This window comes from Pipistrellus hanaki (genome assembly GCF_964339955.1).
Source record: "Pipistrellus hanaki genome assembly, chromosome: 4".
Classification (NCBI taxonomy): Eukaryota; Metazoa; Chordata; class Mammalia; order Chiroptera; family Vespertilionidae; genus Pipistrellus; species Pipistrellus hanaki.
In genome coordinates this window covers 90,158,942-90,176,420 of record NC_140506.1, presented here as the reverse complement: position 1 = coordinate 90,176,420, position 17,479 = coordinate 90,158,942, and the positions used below count along the sequence as shown (strand labels likewise).

The 17,479-nt window shown below is 49.5% G+C and overlaps 1 pseudogene across 1 annotated transcript; it reads right to left on the bottom strand.

Annotated features, from left to right (window-relative positions):
- Positions 1 to 1,357: 1,357 nt before the first annotated feature.
- LOC311621746 (ferritin heavy chain-like) lies at positions 1,358 to 12,844 on the bottom strand (annotated as a pseudogene). The gene is made up of 2 exons: positions 12,673 to 12,844; positions 1,358 to 2,164 (listed from the first exon to the last, which is right to left on the bottom strand). The product of its transcript is annotated as a ferritin heavy chain-like (transcript).
- Between the last annotated feature and the right edge of the window lie 4,635 nt (positions 12,845 to 17,479).

The window sequence follows — 17,479 nt, the reverse complement described above, 5'->3', positions numbered from 1 at the left end:
ACCGGCCAGGGCTCTCTGACTTATTGATCATAGCCATTCTGACAAGTGTGAGTTGATATCTCACTGTGGTTTGGGATGGGAAATTATTAACAATTACAATAACACATCTAACACATACTAAGCACTCTGCTGAGTCAGCTCTTGTATAGGCACAGTGCACAACTTACTGTTATGACATCCTAATGAAACAGGAACTGCTATTACGTCCATCTTATTGATTAGGATGCTGAGGCTCAGGGAGGGTCTGACTTGCTTGGGGTCCCATGGACAGACCTTGAATGTGCCCTGCAGACGTGTGGCTTTGGGGTGGGTGCTCCCCGTGCCCCGGAGGAGGACAGCTGAAGTGACTTGCTGGAGTGGTTCCCGGCTCAGTGCTCTCAGTCCCCAGCGGCACCGAGCTGGGCGCGGTGCTCTCTACTCAGGGACGGAGGCCTTCGAATGGAGACAGAGGATCCAGGGCTGAGTTCCACGGTCCAGCCCAATGCAGCCTGGGCATGTACCGGTAGGTGATGTCCCAGCTGTGGCCTGGTGGCTTGTTTCGTCTCCTCAACCTTGCAGGGCCCCCTGGGTTCCTGTATTGGGGACTCCTGGTCTGCTGAGCAGTGATAAATGGAGAGCTGGGAGCAATGGTGTGCTGGTACCTATTTATTTTATTTTATTTATTTCTTTTTAAAAAATATATATTTTATTGATTATTTTACAGAGAGGAAGAGAGAGGGATAGAGAGTTAGAAACATTGATGAGAGAGAATCATCCATCACCTGCTTCTTGCACACCCCCTACTGGGGATGTGCCCGCAACCCAGGTACATGCCCTTGACCGGAATCGAACCTGGGACCCTTCAATCCGCAGGCTGACACTCTATCCACTGAGCCAAACCGGTTTCGGCCATTTTATATATTTCTTTATTGATTTCCAAGAGGAAGGGAGAGAGATAGAGAGACAGAAATATCAATGATGAGAGAGAATCGTTGATTGGCTGCTTCCTGCACGCCCCCTACTGGGGATCGAGCCCACAACCTGGGCATGTGCCCTTAGCCAGAATCGAACCTGGGACCCTTCAGTCTGCAGGCTGACGCTCTATCCACTGAGCAAAACCAGCTGGAGCGAGGTACCTATTTAAGAACAGGCTGTCTGGGGGGAAAGAGCGCCTGGATTTGTTGCATTTGCCCATTTCTGTGGTGTAAAGACTCCCTCCCGCTGAATTCAGGCGAGGCTACCACATGACACGGTTGGAGGTGAAGGTGGGTGGAGGTGTGCATATCAGCTCTGTCTGTCTGTCCAGGGGGTCCTGTGTCCCTCTGGCTGGGGGTAAGGATGCCGGGCCATGGGGTACAGAGATCTATCTGGCTGGATCTTTTTTTTTGTACCAAATTCCTTTATTTGAAGGAAGGTACAAATGAGAGGCATGAGGGCTGATTTGGTACAAGTTATAGAAAAGGGAAAGGGAACTCCAACATGCATGCTACGTGGTGACCAGGAAGTCACCCCCGAGGCTACCGGAAGCAGCCAAGGCTTAGCTCTCGTCACAGCTGCCCAGCATGTGCTTGTTAAAGAGATACTCCGCCATGCCAGCTTCGGGGGCCCCCATCCTGTGCAAGTTGGTTACGTGGTCACCCAGTTCTTTGATGGATTTCACCTGCTCGGTCAGTAGTGCGTCTCCAGGAAGTCACACAAATGGGGGTCATTTTTGTCGGTGGCCAGCTTGTGCAGGTCCAGTAGTGACTGATGCACACTTTTCTCCAAGTGCAGAACACACGCCATTGCATTCAGCCCGTTCTCCCAGTCGTCACGGTCTGGTTTCTTGATATCCTGAAGGAAGATTCGGCCGCCGCGCTGGTTCTGCAGCTTCATCAGCTTCTTGGCATGGTCCCTCTCCTCGTGAGATTGGTGAAGGAAATATTTGGCAAAGTTCTTCAGAGCCACATCATCACGGTCAAAGTAGTAAGACATGGACAGGTAGACGTAGGAGGCGTACAGCTCCAGGTTGATCTGGCGGTTGATGGCGGCCTCCGAGTCCTGGTGGTGGTTCTGGCGCACCTGCGAGGCGGCACGGCAGCGGAGCGGAGCGGCGGCGGGGGCCTGGGGTCGTCCGGGTCCGGGTCCGGGTCCGGGTCCGGGGTCCTAGTCGCTGCGAGGAGGCGGCGGCGGGCTGCGGCGGAGGCTGCGGGGAGCGCCGGTTCCGTCCAAGCACTCTTGAAGCAGGAAACCTGGCCGCTCTCCGTGGAGACTCTATCTGGCTGGATCTTTTATTTATTTATTTATTTTTTATTTTTAAAAAATATATATTTTATTGATTTTGTACAGAGAGGAAGGGAGAGAGATAGAGAGTTAGAAACATCGATGAGAGAGAGTCATTGATCAGCTGCCTCCTGCACACCCCCCACTGGGGATATGCCCGCAACCAAGGTACATGTCCTTGACCGGAATCGAACCTGGGACCTTTCAGTCTCCAAACCGAGGCTCTATCCATTGAGCCAAACCGGTCTCGGTTCTGGCTGGATCTTAAAAAAAATAAGATGGGAGCTGGAACTACTGATTTGTGGGGAAATGGGTGCAGACTCCTGGGAGGGGTGCTTTAGTGCTGAAACTCCTGGGCCCTGGCGTTGGGACGGGTTCCTGCCGCCATGGATAGAAGAGCCAGTTCTTTGCAAAGGGGTCTGGGTGCTCTATTGCCCAGCAAGGCTGCCCTGCACTCCCCTGGCATCTGTGGTAACAACCCGGGGGACTTGGCAGGGCTGACCCCCTCTAACCGCCAGGTCACTATGGGCCCAACCCATTCTCACCCACACCCACACTTCCCCGAGTCCTCCTCCTGTCTGGCTGGGGGCTGGGTTCATCTGGAGACGAAATGGTAAAGGCCTGGCTCCCCAGAGATCCACAGTCCACCCGGAGCTGGAACAGGTGTGAACCCATAAACCAAAAATGAGCCAATAACCTCCGTCCAGATCCAGATCCCAGTCTGGCCACTTCTCACTGCGCACGCCTGTGTCGTTCAGCTCATTAACCTCTGCAGCCCTCAGTTTCACCATCTGTAAAATGGGTGTGACAAAGTCCAGCGTGTAGAGGTGTGAGGATTAAATGAGGTTGAAGTACAAGCCTGAGAAGGCCAGGCTAGTGATCCTCAGCCTAGCCACAAAGGTGACTCACCACGCACATTAGAGTGTGTTTTATCCTCCTGACACTTTGATGTGTTCACACCCTTCAAACAGGAAACCAGCTCAGGGAGGTGAGTGGTTGGCCTGTGCCTACATGGTAGACCCTTACCTGGCTCCTGATGCGTTTAACCTGATGTTTCCGAGTGTTTGTTTCTCCCCCCCAACTTAAAAAATCAGCTTTATTGAGGTAGGTATTTGTTTTCTAGACCTGCTGCAACAAATTACCAAACAACAAAAACTTGCTGTCTCTTAGTTCTGGAGGCCAAACCAAAGTTAGGGTGTGGGCAGGGTTGGTTCCTTACAGATGCTCCTAAGAGGAAATCTATTCTGTGCCTCTCTCCCAGCTTCTGGTGCTGCCAGCACATGACCCTTCCAGGCTCGTAGGCACATCACTCCAACCTCTGCCTCCATTTTCACCTCCTTGGCCCTCTCTGTGTCCCTGGGTCTGGCAGGGCTCCCTACTTTCCTCCTAAGGACACAGGGGTTAGATTGAGGGCCCATCCTAAACCCAGGGTGATGTCATCTGGAGACTAAACTTATATCTGCAAAGACCCCTTTTTTAAAAAGTATTTTTTATTGATTTTTTTTTCTTATTTAGAGAGAGGAAGGGAAAGGGAGAAAGAGAAACATCATTATGAGAATGAGACTTCAATCAGCTGCCTCTGACATGCCCCCTACTGGGGATGGAGCTTGCAACCCCGGCAGGTGCCCTGACCCAGCGTCAAACCAGCGACCTTACAGTGCAGGGATGACGCCACAGCAGAGACGCTCCTTTGAAATAGCGTCACTTCTCGGGGACTGGAAGTTGGGACTGGGACTTGTGTTTTTTGGAGACACAATTCAGCCTACTCCAAGGAATAATTTTTATATAATAAAGTTAAGCAATTTTAAGTGTTTCATTTGATGAGCTTTTGAGAAGTGTATGCAGTAACGTAACTGCTACCACAATCATGATATGGAACACTTAAAAAAAAACAAAAAAAAAAACAACACAGCTGATAGCCCTGGCTGGTTTGGCTCAGTGGATAGAGCGTTGCCTGCAGACTGAAGGGTCCCGGGTTCAATTCTGGTCAAGGGCACATGCCCAGGTTGTGGGCTTGATCCCCAGTAGGGAGGAGGCAGCTGATCGGTGATGCTCTCTCATCATCGATGTTTCTATCTCTCTCCCTTCCTCCCTGAAATCAATAAAAATATACATATTTTTAAAAAACAGCTGATAGTCAATTTATTTACAAGGTTGATTTGAACATCTGCAATGGCGACTTTAACCTGGACTCCTGGCTCAGTGCTGGTGGAAGTCACCCGATGACCATCGAGAGGGCCTGTGTAATCAATGACCCACTGTGGATCCCCCTCTGAAAACAGTCCCAGTGCTGCACCTTCCCCACAGGGAGTGTTTCTCCTGGCACACACCCGCACTGGTCCTTACAGCTTGAGATCCTTTTCCTTTTCGCCTCCGATCAGGTCAAAGATGTTACACTGTGGCTGGTGAGAGTAACCTAACTCTGTGAATCACCACCTCTGGTCCCGTGGTGTCTTTCCACCTCTTTCAGCTTCTGACCCACTTGTTCTCGGTGAGAGCAACGGTGAGTCAGGAGCAGGAGTGGACGGGCGAGCGGGGCTCACTGCCGGGGCCACTGCGTCCTCCTCAGAGAGACACAGAGCGCTTTCGTCACCACGGACTTCCTCATCGCCCTCAGCAGCCAGTCACTCTCCCAGCCCAGCCTCCGGTGATCCCTGACCTGCTTTCTGTCACTGTCCTTCTGTCTTTTCCAGAACGCTCCCTAAATAGAATCATATACACGGAGCGGCCAGATTATTATGATCCCTGAATGCACAATAATCTGGCCACTCACTGTATGTCCTATATAATAAAAGGCTAATATGCAAATTGCCTCCTCGGCCAGGAGTTCGACCAGCAGGCAGGCTGGCCAACCACCCGTGTCCCCTCCCCCTGGCCAGGCTGGCCCGACCCCATCCATGCACGAATTCATACACTGGGCCTCTAATATACATACACTGAGTGGCCAGATTATCATGCGTTCAGCGATCATAATAATCTGGCCTCTCAGGGTATAGTGTGTGGTCTTTTGTGCCTGTACTATAAACCTCTTTGATAAGCTAAGCATAATGCTTCTGAGATCATCCATGTTGTGTGAGTCAGTGGAATCGGAGGTTTGAGGAGCTCCAGACCTGGAGAAAGGTTGCGGGAACAATGCAATGAATAGCTTCCCCGAAGGCTCACGGTTGTGAACGTTTTGCCACATTTGCTTCGTCTCTCTCGCACGCTGCACACACAGGCACACGTTTTGCTAAACCATTGGCTGCTTCAGCTTCTTACTCAGCATCTCCTGAGGACGCATATACTCTCCTACACAAGCACATACTATTATCACATGTGACAAATTGGACACTGATAAAATACTGTAGATGCAATAATCCTTTTTCTGTTTATTACAGGAATGCCCTTTTTATTTATTATTTATAATTTTAGATTTTTAAAATTATTTCAGAGAGGAAGGGAGAGGGAGCGAGAGAGAGAGAAACATCAATGATAAGAGAGAGTCATTGATCAGGTGCATCCTGCACACCCTCTACTGGGGACTGTGCTCACAACTGGGCCATGTACCCTGACCAGGAATCGAACCAGTGATCTCCTGGTTCATAGGTTGATGCCTAACCACTGAGCAACACCAGCCACACAAGATGCCCTCTTTAAATGATTTTTTTTTAAATCCAGGAGAAGTTCAAAGATCACATATTGCTTGCATCTAGCTGTCATTTCTCTTTAGTCTCTTTTAATCTAAAGTAGTTCCTTTGTTTTTTTATGTGTCTTTTATGATACTGAATTTTATTTTTATTTTTAAAGAATCCAGGCAGCCGAAACCGGTTTGGCTCAGTGGATAGAGCATCAGCCTGGGGACTGAAAGGTCCCAGGTTCGATTCCGGTCAAGGGCATGTACCTTGGTTGCAGGCACATCCCCAGTGGGGTGTGTGTAAGAGGCAGCTGATCAATGATTCTCTCTCGTCGATGCTTCTAACTCTCTGTTCCTCTCTGTAAAAAAATCAATTATATATATATATATATATATATATATATATATATATATATATATATATAATTTTAAAAAAGAATCCAGGCAGCTATTTTCCAGAAGGTTTCTGAGATTTATCCAGGATGATGCATTTGGATTTTGTCTGTCCCTAATAGCTGTATGGCGTATCACCCTATGTTTATCTTTACTTTATTTCTCCACGCTCCAATCAATGAACACTGTTGGCACGTTTCCAACATTCTAATGCACAGCCTTTGTGCACACGTTTCCATGGGCACAGTGGTGGGTGTTCCATCCGAACAGTGGGGAGAGCTGTTCCCACGATCTCCTGCTGCGTAATAACCATCCCACAACCGAGAGGCTTAAACTACAATTATGTCCGAGGCCTGGCTGGTTCTGTGGGGCGTCTTGCTGCTGGGACCTCATGCGGTTGCAGGTAAACGGTGGCCAGGGCTGGAGTCACCGGTAGGTTCCTCTGCTCTCACGTCTGATGCCTGGGCTGGCTGTGTGACCTGGGGCCAGACAGCATTTCTCTCTCCCCGCAGCCCCTGCCTGTGGCCTCGTGGATTTCCTCACAGTTCGGCCACCCCAGACTCCTGACATGGCAGCTGACCTGCCCGAAAGAGAGGTCCCAGGAAGCTGCAGGTCTTCAGATGCAGCCTGGAGGTCCCAGGACCACCTCTCCCGGGGCATTCCACTGGGCAAGCAAGTCATGGAGCTCCCCTGGGGCTCAGAGGAGAGGATAAATTTCAGCTCTTACTGGAAGGAGTGGCAAAGAATCTGCAGCCATCTTTCATCTACCACAGAGGCTACGCTCTTCAGCTTTATTAAATATTGCCAAACTGGTTCCCAAAGTGCAGGTACTAATTTACACTCTGTAATAAACCGTCTGGCTCCGTTTTTGATGTTTGATTGCTGGCAGACTTAAAGCCCCATGCGTCCTTCCTCGCCTTGTGCTGCCCAGCAGGGCAGGCTGACAAGGAGGCCTTGGTGCTGAGGGAAACGGAAACCAGAAAAGCCCTGGCAGTGTGTAGGGGCCTCGGGCAGCCTCATCCCTCACCACCAGAAAGGCCCCTCTTTGCCTTTTCTTTTAAATATATTTTATTGATTTTTTACAGAGAGGAAGGGAGAGGAATAGAGAGTTAGAAACATCGATGAGAGAGAAACATCAATCAGCTGCCTCCTGCACACCCCCTACTGGGATGTGCCCGCAACCAAGGCACATGCCCTTGACCTGAATCGAACCTGAGTACCAGGCCAACGCTCTGTCCACTGAGCCAAACCAGTCAGGGCCCTCTTTGCTTTTTCAAGACATTTCAGACATGCCCTGCTTCCCACGAAAACCTCATCCCTCCCATCATATTCTCTCGGTGTGAGTGGCCTCATCCGTCTCCACATCTGAACCAAATTTTGTGGGGAGGGTTGATTCCATTGTGGAGCAACAAAATGCACTCCTGTCAGCAAAGTGTGAGTTTCTTCTGGCCCAGCCCACACCGCCCAATACTTGGCATCATCAGGCTTTGTAATTTTTGTCAATCTGATGACAAAGTGGTGTGAGATAATAGAGAAAAAAATATGTATATAGTGGCATCTGACCCCATTTCCTGGCACAGGACTCTGAAAACACCTGTGCTACAAGCAACGAGGGTCTCATTACCGTTGGTATGAGGAGAGTGGGATTGGCTAGGATGTCTCTGGCTCATAGAAACATACGGTTGGGAGAGAGAAAGGATGAAGAGAAGGAGCCTTTGGTTCCTAGTGGCCACATGGTTACCCATGGATGAGCCGCAGCTGTGATGTGCTCAGTTGTCAAAGGCAAATTTACCAACAGAATTTAGAAATGAGTCTTCTCCTGAGGAGCTGGTTCAGGGGATGGATAAGGACATGCAAACTAATAAAAAAGAAGTGCCCTAACCGGTTTGGCTCAGTGGAACTTAAGGGTCCCAGGTTCGATTCCTTGTTTGATGTACCTTGGTTGTGGGCACATCCCAAGTAGGGGGTGTGCAGGAAGCAGCTGATTGATGTTTCTCTCTCATCGATGTTTCTAACTCTCTCTCCCTCTCCCTTCCTCTCTGTCCTCTCCCTTCCTCTCTGAAAAAAAAAATCAATAAAATACATTAAAAAAAATCACAAATAAAAAAGAGGTAAACCCTGGCTGGTGTAGATCATCCCATGCACCAAAAGGTCGTTGGTTCAATTCCTGGTCAGGGCACATACCCAGGTTGTGGGCTCAGTCCCCAGTCAGGATGCATATGGGGGACAACTATTCAGTCTCTCTCTCTCTCTCTCTCTCTCTCTCTCTCTCTCTCTCTCTCTCTCTCTCTTTCTCTGTCTCTCCCTCCTCCCTCCACTCTTCTCTCTCTAAAATAAATAAAAACATATATATATTTTTTTAAAAAGTAAAATACTCCTTCTCTTGGTTATTGTTAGCTAGAATAACTAAAGCAAAATTTAAAAAGAGTTTGGGGCTGGCCAAAACCGGTTTGGCTCATTGGATAGAGCGTCGGCCTGCGACTGAATGGTCACAGGTTCGATTCCGATCAAGGGCCTTGGTTGTGGGCACATCCCCAGTAGAATGAAACATCTCTCATCGATGTTTCTAACTCTCTATCTTTCTCTCTTCCTCTCTGTAAAAAAAAAAAAAAAAAAAAATCAATAAAATATATTTAAAAAAAATAGAGTTTGGGGCTGTACCTTGATGCTAGGACAAGCTCCGACTTCAGTGAGGTTGAGCTTCAGCCACTGGCTCCCAGCTGCTGCTCAAGGTGAAAATGGTGCAGGAAGCACAGAAAGAATCTCTAAGATCTGTGGTCGCCAAGAAGGTAGTGGACATCAGGGAAGGGCCAAATCAAGAAACCACAGAAACCAGAGGGCAGATCAGATCGGTATCGCCGGTTTCCTGAAGAGCTTTCACTGAAAGGGATTCTGAGAATAAGCAGATTGGTTTGGATGCTGGTCTTAGGCGACGCTGCAAGGTTGAGAACCACTGCTGTAGAGCCTACAACCGTCGGAAAACACAGATATTTACATTACAGTTCATTAACAGTAGCAAAATGACAGTTATGAAGTAGCAGCGAAAATAATTTTATGGTTGGGGGTCACCACAACATGAAGAGCTGTATGGAAGGGTCGCGGCATTAGAAAGGTTGAGAACCACCGTGTTATGGGATGGACATTGTCTCTAACTGGGGAACGGTTCCCTACCTAGTCCTGGAAACAGCTCCTCTGCAGTAGCCCAATGGAGTGCGGGCTGGACTATTACAATACCCCGTGAGCGCCACCTAGTGACGACTACGGGTACGTTGGACAAGAGAATTTTCATTTTGGGGTATTTCCTACCTTGCTATCAGTCATAAACCGAAGCTACTCATAGGCTGAAGGACATAAAATGATCTTGAAACCTGAACTACCCACAGTGTGTTGGGTGATGTCAGAGAAATGCTCTAATGGGTACTGCGGGGCCCGGAAGAGTTGGATAATGACATGGAAGTGGTTTATACAGGCTCGTGCTGCTGGGAACACAAAGACATGCTCACAAGCAGAGAACCTTCCCCCCTACAACCAACTTTGGAATGGTCTGAGGAGCTCCTGGCTTCTGTTGTCACCGGACGGCTCCCTATCAATAGCCCTTAACTGACTAACCAAGAGCTGCTTGGTTTGTGGACGGCAGTTCCATGTGAATAAATAACATCGTGGTTAGGTGGCCACTACGCTGATCAAAGAAGTAAGGACAGATCGGTTCAGTGGACTGAACTGCATGCTGTTTTCCCAGCAGCGATGGGAGAACTGAACAGTCCAATTCCCTATGTTTTTGTTCCTACCAACTCATCGGTAGTGACCAATGGCCTGGCCCTCTGAGCAAGCAGGAGGGCAGTGGGAACTCGATCCCTGTGGAAATCCCTATGGGAACTTGAGGCGTGAATAAAGTAGGACACGCAGGTGTCCATCTGAAGAACTCCTTCCAGATTTGGAAGATGATGAAAATCAACCAGCAGGTATCTCTGTGTGCTCACTGGAGGCGGCCACCTGGGCCCACAAACTAAGCGTGCAGGAAGGCTGCAGTGGCTCTGGGGCAGGTTCCCCGGGGCAAAGGCTTTGATCATAGCTGGCAAGTCAGACTGATGCTGGTGGCCTACAAATGGGTCCTGATGAGAACAGACACTGAATCTGGACTGGGCTTTGCTTACTCAGCGATAGATGCAAATGCTCAGATGCTATTAAAAAAAACACATGCACCAGAACAGCCCTAGCTGGTTTGGCTTAGTGGGTAGGGCGTCAGCTGTGGACTGAAGAGTCCCGGGTTCGATTCCGGTCAAGGGCATGTACCTTGGTTGCAGGCACATCCCCAGCAGGGGGTGTGCAAAAGGCAGCTGGTTGATGATTCTCTCACCGATGTTTCTAACTCTCTATCCCTCTCTCTTCCTCTGTGTAAAAAAATCACACAAAAACAAACAAACAAACAAACAAACAAAAGCAATAACAGAAGAGAAGATAATGCACCAACTATTATGGCCAATTGTCATTTCTTTCTTTTTTTTTTTCTTTTTTAAAATATATTTTATTGATTTCTTACAGAGAGGAAGGGAGAGAGAGAGAGAGAGAGAGCCAGAAACGTCAATGAGAGAGAAACATCGACCAGCTGCCTCCTGCACACCCCCCACCGGGGATGCGCCCGCAACACATGTACATGCCCCTGACCGGAATCGAACCTGGGACCCTTCAGTCCGCAGACGGATGCTCTACCACTGAGCCAAACCGGTTTTGGCCCAATTGTCATTTCTTCAGGCCAAGGACCACCCTTTATAGCCCATGATGTCCAACACTGGGCAGAGAGATGTCCTTCTCAGAGTTTTATTTGGTAGAGAATTGGAATGGGCAATAGAAACATTGTCTAAAATGAAAGGAGATAGAGGCTGACACGCCTTCATGAGTGTATGCTCACACTCAACAGGAAATGAGTGGGGCTAACGGAGTTTCTCCACTGGATCTGGGGGCAGGCGGTGGAGAATTATCCTGGTCAGACACTGCAATTCTTCCCAAGAGGAGGAGATGGTGCAAGACTGAGATAATGACTCAGTCTTTTTCTTTCTTCTTCCCACATCACCTCAATTGTTTTTCCATACCTGATTCAGTGGTCCTATGGGCTGCAAATGCAACTGCCTGAAACAGCAATGATTCCTAAATAAAAGAGTTTGCAACTACATTTTATTTTATTACTTTTTTTATTTTATTGATTTTTCACAGAGAGGAAGGGAGAGAGACAGAGAGTTAGAGACATCGATGAGAGAGAAGCATCAGCTGCCTCCAGCACCCCCCAGTCCACAGGCCGACTGAGCCAAACCGGTTTCAGCAATTTTTTTTTTTTGGTAGTAATGCCAATTTTTTGCCAATAGCTGACAATGTGTGGGGCTAGTAGAAAATAAATTAGAACTACAGTGGCCTCTTACAGGTATAGCTAGGCTGGAGATGGGAGCAAGCTTTTGTGGACACTGATCCCAGAAGGGGTACTAGGTGGTAATTGCTGGGGTTCTTTCCCAGCATCTGGAAGAGTCCAGGAATCTGGAGATGGCGCTGCGAGTAAATTAATAAAGAGACTAAAAATATAATATAAATTTATAATCCATGGGGGAGCCAGAGGTAGCTTAGCTATAGGAACCAAGTTCTCCCTATCTCCAGACCCAGGGCTCTTTTATTCCCACATTTCGCTCTATAGCAAAGTAGATATACATATCAAAGGTAAGTCTGGTACACAGTAGGCAATTGTAAGTTTGGGGAACTGCCTTCGGCTGTTCAGGTGTTTGGCCAGCAGGAGGCAATAACATGTAGATTGAAATATCCTCAGCGGTCTGGTAGCAGGCGATAATATATGCAAATCTTTAAGACTGACTCATTATACCATCATCTTCTCCTCTTGGGAAGAATTGCAGTGTCTAACCAGCACAATTCTCCACCCCTTTCCCCCAGATCCAGTGGGGAAATGCCCTTAGCTATTACAGCAGCAGGCAGTATGTATTCAGCCCTGCTGAATCCCCGAGTTCCATCAACCTTTTGAAGACACTTCTTGCGGTGATGACCTGCTGGAATTAGCTTCCAGCAAGGTGGCTGTGACATCAGGGGAGAGGCTCTCCCACCCTCCAGACCAATATTCCCTCCTGGTGCCCAAAGGGGCAACGTGGAGACCAGGGTCTCAGCTACCTGGAGCCAAGTGAGGGGAAAGAGGCAGTGGGGAACCCTCAGCAGGACCAAAGGGGGGACCAGGGCTTGTATCCCAGAACACCAGGAACCTGGCATCCCATGCAGGGAGGATAGCTGCTGGTGATCTTTCCTAGGGGTTCTCCGTCACTGGGTCTTTGAATGGTCTCAGTGAGAGCTTTCCCATAAGGGAGGCCCCATTCTCCAGCTTGGGGAACACCAGCTGTCCATTGATCTCCATCTCAAAGGCCCTGTGGCCCCCAGGCTAGACTCGATCTCGATGCCAGGGTACTGCTCCTTCTCAGCACGCGCCAGCTCCAGGTAGGTCGCCTCAAAGCTGCAGGGTTCACGGTACTCCACCACGATTGGGCCCCACTGCCTGGTTCCATCTCCCAGGGATGGGGTACTGCAGACATCGGCCCCATGGGCCCCGCTCATTGCGTTGGCTCTGGTAACTACATTTTATTTTTTAAAATATATTTTATTCTTTTTTTTTTTTTTTTACAGAGAGGAAGAGAGAGGGATAGAGTTAGAAACATGGATGAGAGAGAATCATAGTTCAGCTTGATTTGCACACCCCCTACTGGGGATGTGCGCACAGCCAAGGTACATGCTCTTGACAGGAATTGAACCTGGGACCCTTGAGTCTACAGGCCAATGCTCTATCCACTGAGCCAAATTGGTTTTGGCTTTTTTAAATTTAATTTAATTTAATTAATTTATTTATTTTTCGGCAACTACATTTTAAACTTTATGTCAGAATTCCTAAGGGCCTGATGGAGCAAGATGTGCCTTCATCTGCTCCATCTGCCAAAATTGGTGCTAATGGTGACTGCAGCTGTATACCTGCTGATAAGAACAGCTCACAAGGTCTGCACCTGTGTGACCTCACCCTGTGAACAGGAGTGGACTGAAGGGGAGGTTACTGGTCTGTTCTTACCTTCTTGATAGACTAGTGTTGCTGCCTGCAATCTAGACTAGCACAATGGCCAAAACATCTCTTCCAACAGTGTAAGAGTCTGGGGATAAATAAAGAGGAGAAATGGCAGCTAAGGGAAAAATTATGAACAAATGGGTTATGTAATGAGAGACCAATATTACATTGACACCTAGAAAGAGGCTCAGAGCAAGAGATGATATCGTCTCTTAGCATGATTACATCAGACTAGAGGCCCGGTGCACGAAATTCATGCACTAGACGGCTAGCGTCCAACTCTGGTGCTATGGACGCAACTATCTTTGTCGTGGAGTGATGGTTAATTTGCATATCACGGGAGAAGGGGGGTTGTCCCTCAGCCAAGCCTGCCCCCTTTCACAGCCTGGGAATTCTCAGGGGATGTCCTACTGACAGGGAGCGGGCCTAAGCCCCAGTCTGGCCTCCCTCTGCAGGAGGTGACTAGGCTGATCAGGGGAAGGTGCCAGCCACATTACCCTGCTGCTGCTGCCACTGTCACAGCCACCAAGGTGTTTTCATCAACACGGACTCCAGTCCCTTCACCATGAAAAAATGACAACTTTCTTTAGGCATTTTCAAGATGTGTTGTTCATAGGATATGACCTTTCTTTCTTTCTTTCTTTCTTTCTTTCTTTCTTTCTTTCTTTCTTTCTTCTTTCTTTCTTTTTTTTCTTATCCTCACTTGAGGATATGTTTCCATTGATTTTTAGAGAGCATGGAAGACAGAGGGAAAGACAGAGAGAAACATCAGTGTGAGAGGGACACTTCAATTGGTTGCCTCCTGCATGAGCCCTGATCTGGGCCCCGGCCAGGGAGGAGCCTGCAACCTAGGTACATGCCCTTGATCAGAATCAAACCTGGATCCTGCGGTCGGCAGGCTGAGTCACTATCCACTGAGCTGAACTGGCTAGGGCAGGATAAGACATTTCTTAGCCCCTCCAGCAGCAGACCTTAGTTTTTCTTCCAGGAGTGATGTGGAAAAACCCTAGATCACCTTCTTGGACTCTTATTACCCAAGTTACCAAGAACACTGTGAGTGGCAGCTTACAGGGAGCCTAGCCAATGAGCCACCAGAAAAGGTGTTTCCTCTGCAGCTCATGCCCAGAGGACCCCCTGCATTGTGTTCACTGGGCTTCTGGCTGCTTGGCTGGGGGCATGTCCCGAGACACACCCCCAGGTCAGAGGCCCCACATTCTGTCTGCTGGGCTTCTGCCCGCTGGGCTCACCCCCAGCCCAGCAGTCCCACATTGTATCTGCAGCCCTCCCTCCCTCCACGTCCTGGGTGTGGAATGCTAGCGTCCAACTCTGGTGCTATGGATGCCACTATCTATGTCGTGGAGTGATGGTTAATTTGCATATCACCCTTTCATTAGATGGGATACCTGAAAGGGTGTATCCATGTTTGCTGAGACCACCTCTGCTTTTGCAAGATTGAATGGAAGCCTGCAAACCTGAGTGGCCTCATTCTGGGGGACATTTTCTTTTCCTCTTTCTTTTTAAAAAAATCATTTTATTGATTTTTTACAGAGAAGAAGGGAGCGAGAAAAAGAGTTAGAAATATTGATAAGAGAGAAACATTAATCAGCTGCCTCCCGCACATCCCTACTGGGGATGTGCCCTAAACCAAAGTACATTCCCTTGACTGGAATCGAACTGGAACCCTTGAGTCTGCAGGCCGATGCTCTATCCACTGAGCCAAACTGGCTATGGCCTGGGGGACATTTTTATATGACATGATGATTGACTGAAATGAATACTAATGACTGTATGGGGTTCTAGTAATGTGCCAGTATCTTTTGAGACGTGTTTTATGATCAGAGGCCAGTGGGGAGCTGTGAAGTAATAGAACATATATGTATTGGTCTCTGTCCAGTTCCTGACACAGGGCTCTAAACCCCTCAGGACTTCTTGGGTCATAGAGTGTCTTTTGTTCTAATGAGGCGACTTTGAGTGGGCTTCTGTACATCCTGGAGGGAGGCTGGTCACCCAGAAGACCATGGTTAGTATCTTGGAACTTGGAGCCCCACCGCTCATGTTTCAGGAAGGGGAGAGGGACTGGAGATTGAGTTAGTAGCTGGTCATGCCGACCATAAAAACCCCAAAAGTATGGGGTTCAGAGAGCTCCAGGGTTGGAGAACATTGACTTGTTGGGAGGTGGCACCCCAACTCTACATGGACAGAAGCTCTTGTGCTTGGTTGGGAACCTTCCAGATTTCCCCCGATGTGTCTGGCTGTTGTTCTGTATCCTTTATTATCTTCCCCTGCGTTCTGCCGGCTGTTCTAGCAAATGATCCGTGGTGGTCATAGGAACCTACGCTCTGTAGTCAAGTCTGTAGAAATTGTGGGTAAACTTGGTCCACTGACTACAATTGGCATCTGAACATGGGGGAAGTCTCCTGGGACTGAGCCCTCAGCCTGTGTGGGGGGGTGCTAACTCTGGTTAGTGTTGGCAGTGACACTGAGCTGGTGTCAGAGAGTTGCTTGGCTTGGGAAGGAACCCACACAGCTGCTGTCAGAGTGCTCTGAGGGTCGTTGTAGTGAGAGAGGAGGGGGGACACCCAGGAGGAGTGTGGGATCTGTAGCAGACTGAATTGTGCCTCCCAACCCCCATCCCGGGACCTCAGAATGGGACTGTATTTGAAGGCAGGGCTTTTTACAGAGGCGATTAAGGCAAAATGAGGCCATTAGGGTGGATCTTTATCTGACTGACTGGTGTCTTTTTTTTTCTTTTCTTTTCTTTTCTTTTTCTTTTTCTTTTCTTTTCTTTCTTTTTTTTTTAACATTAAGGTGTCTTTTTTGTTGTTGTTAATCCTCACCCAAGGATATTTTTTTCCCCCATCGATTTTCAGACAGAGTGGAAAGGAGGGAAGGAGGGAGGAAGAGAGAAAAAACAACATAGATGTGAGACACATTAATTGGTTGCCACCTGAATGCACCCCCCTTCCCCCATTGAACCCATGATCTAAGCACTGAGCCACATCCGCCAGGGCTTGACTGGTGTCTTTTTTAAAATAAAAAAAATATTTTTTATTGGTTTCAGAGAGAGAAAGGGAGAGGGAGAGAGAGAGAGAGACAGAAACATCAATGATGAGAGAGAACCACTGATTGGTTGCCTTCTGCACGGCTTACTGGGGATAGAGCCCACCACCTGGGCCTGTGCCCTGACAGGGAATCAAACCAGTGACCTCCTGGTTTATGCTCAACCACGGAGCTCTTGCGGCTGGGCTGGACAGGTGTGTTTTTAAGGAAGAGGACATGTGGACACACACAGAGGCATCTGGGCTACAGAGGAAAGACCACGCGAGGACACCGGGGAGAAGCGGCCACTTTCAAGCGAAGCAGAGAGGCCTTGAGATGGTAGGAGAAACCCACCCTGCCTGCTCCTTGACCTTGGACCTCCAGCTTCCAGACTGTGAGAAAATCTTTATTCCCGTGGCTGACGTCACCCGGTCTGCAGCAGTTGGTCACGGCAGCCCCCAGGACCAGCGCAGGACCTCAGGTGCTGTGGCTGTGCCTCTGGCTCCTGTCCCGCCTGCTCTTTGTCTAAAACACACCTGGGTCCGTGGCTGCCCGGCCCAGAGACAGAGCTGTGCGGCTCTCCGGTCCCTCCCCGCAAGGTGCCGAGGTTCCTCCTAATCCTTCTCCAGCTGCCGGGCCTCCGAGCCCTGCGCTCCCCGGCGGCATGGCGAGGGGAGGGTGTCCCCCAACACCCCTGCTCTAGGGTCTGCTCCCCTCGCGCTCCTGGCACGCTGCAGGCCAGGCGCTCCAGTCGTTCGGTTACTGGATTGTGATGCTCCGATTAGCGGAGGGGGGAAGTGCACCGGCCGGGCAGCTCCAGGGCTGGGATTCGGGGTGCCCGGACCCCGCGCGCCGAGGCTGAGACCCGCGCAGCCCAGGCGGTTGGGGGGATGAACCGGGACCGCAGGCGCCCCCACCCCCACCCCGGGCACACAGTGGGCACCGGCTGCGACCCGCCTGGGGCGCGCGGACCGCGGAGGCGAGACGCCTCCTCCTGGCGTAGGGTCTGGGGGGCGGTGGCTGGGGAGGAGAGGGGGATGGAGGGGATTGGGGGAGGGGAGGGGGCTGGAGCCGCTCCTTCCCGTACAGCCGAGCTGGCT